Genomic DNA, 2500 nt, shown 5'->3' with positions numbered 1-2500 from the left:
ACACACACACACACACACACACACACACACACACACATATATATATATATATATATATATATATATATATATATATATATATATATATATATATATATATAGGGATGTATGAAAGGCGTGTGAATGTGGGCAATTCCTTAGGACTGAGCCCTTGGGTAACGAGTCATTTCCCAGTTATATGGGAAAATTAATCTATTCTCAAGCAGAGCAGGTATACGTAATTAGATCCTTGGAATTTTAGAATTCCATATGATAATTAGATTCCGAGACTTTTAATCAAAACCGAATAAACTATTTCGTATCTAATTTCATGGTGTGATAAATTACTTGGCTGAGATTCAGTTAATATTCACAAATCTAGTGCATTTTAAAGTACATCTCTCTCTCTCTCTCTCTCTCTCTCTCTCTCTCTCTCTCTCTCTCTCTCTCTCTTTCTATTTAAGTGATGAATCTAATGATAATGAGAAAATGATTGTCATTACCTTATGAATAATTTTAAGACGGGATTCTAGATTATTCCTTACGTTCCTTGCTTCTTATTCCTTTTGCCTTTCTCTCTCTCTCTCTCTCTCTCTCTCTCTCTTAGTTTCTCTCTCTCTCTCTCTCTCTCTCTCTCTCTTAGTTCCATACGCACACATACACACACACACATACTCACCCTCTCTCTCTCTCTCTCTCTCTCTCTCTCTCTCTCTCTCTTAGTTCCATAGACACACTCGCTCTCTCTCTCTCTCTCTCTCTCTCTCTCTCTCTCTCTTAGTTTCATACACACACACTCGCTCTCTCTCTCTCTCTCTCTCTCTCTCTCTCTTAGTTTATTACTCTCTCTCTCTCTCTCTCTCTCTCTCTCTCTCTCTCTCTTAGTTTCATACTCACGCATAGACACACTCTCTCTCTCTCTCTCTCTCTCTCTCTCTCTCTCCCCGTTTCACACTCTCACATGCATATGCACGATCACCTGCCCTAATCCGAGGAGAGGGTTCAAGTCCTACTAGCTCTAATTCCAGGTTGATCTCTCTCTCTCTCTCTCTCTCTCTCTCTCTCTCTCTCTCTCTCTCTCTCGCAGTATCATGGAACACATCCCAACGATCATCACCTCCATTTGGAACGAATCTGTCAAAGGTAATTGGTCCAATATCTGGATCGTAATTCATTTAATTAAAGATCGGCGATATTGTTTATTTACTTATACGAACGACTGTTGTTGATTTATATATTAATATCTGCTCTTTGCATTTTTTATTTCTGTGGTGAATATTTTTGCGTTCGAGTTAGGTTTTTTCAGGTGGTTATTCGGTCAGCATGTCCTGTGTTAAATGCACATGGTATCGTCTGATGGATCTGGCCTTTTTTTGCACATATATATATATATATATATATATATATATATATATATATATATATATATATATATATATATATGAATGAAATTTTATCACATCACCGTGATTATGAATCACAGTGATGTGTTCATTCATAATAACTACGTGCGACAAACGCACTACAAGGTTAACATGGCAGAGGTGGGTTGATACCGATTCTAAATACAAATACCGAGTTCGACGGTGATCTGTAGGTGGTCGATAATAACCTATACCTCACTTGTTGGCTTTGTGGGTTAAAGGCGTCACTGTAGTCCTGAGTTCTTGTCCCTTCGCTGGTTCAGCTCGAGCACGGGACGACGAACTTATTATCAACTAAAAAAATTTCCCTTCGGTAACATATATGAAAATATATTATTTCGAGGCAGAGCAGATGGATATTGAAGGACGTTTGTAGCTTAATGCTTATATATATATATATATATATATATATATATATATATATATATATATATATATATATATATATATATATATATATATATATATATATATATATATATATATATATATTATTCATATGTACATACTTCTACACTAATTTTCCTCTTCGACAGACTTTTTTTTTTTTCCACTCTGAAATATTCCCCATTCAACCTTCGCATTCATCTTGAGCAAGAAATCCCATCTGCGTCCCCGATAAATCCCGCCGGCCAAATCCGCTTACGATTACTGTCACATTTTCTCATATTCCTCTTCACATTTACTGTCGCTTCTTCCTTATTCGCCTTTTCTCTCCTCTCCTCTTCCCCCTCTTCTGAAGCGTCTTTTTATTGTTGGATTGCCAATATTTTGTCCTCTTACTTTAGCTTGTTTGACTTATTTTGTTATCTCAGATTATCCTAGGATAATAATAATAATAATAATAATAATAATAATAATAATAATAATATTAATCATAACAATAATAATAATAATAATAATAATAATAATAATAATAATAATATTATTATTATTATTAATAATATTATGTAATTATTAACAATATCTAATTGCTAATAATAATAATTTAATAATTATTATTACTAATAAGTGCTGTGTGTAATAAAATAATAATAATATTCTATACTAATAATAATAATAATATTTTTGTTATTATATACTAATATTAATAATAA

Source organism: Macrobrachium rosenbergii, chromosome 49, assembly GCF_040412425.1.
Source record: "Macrobrachium rosenbergii isolate ZJJX-2024 chromosome 49, ASM4041242v1, whole genome shotgun sequence".
NCBI classification, from domain to species: Eukaryota; Metazoa; Arthropoda; class Malacostraca; order Decapoda; family Palaemonidae; genus Macrobrachium; species Macrobrachium rosenbergii.
Note: the sequence above shows the minus strand (reverse complement) of the source record.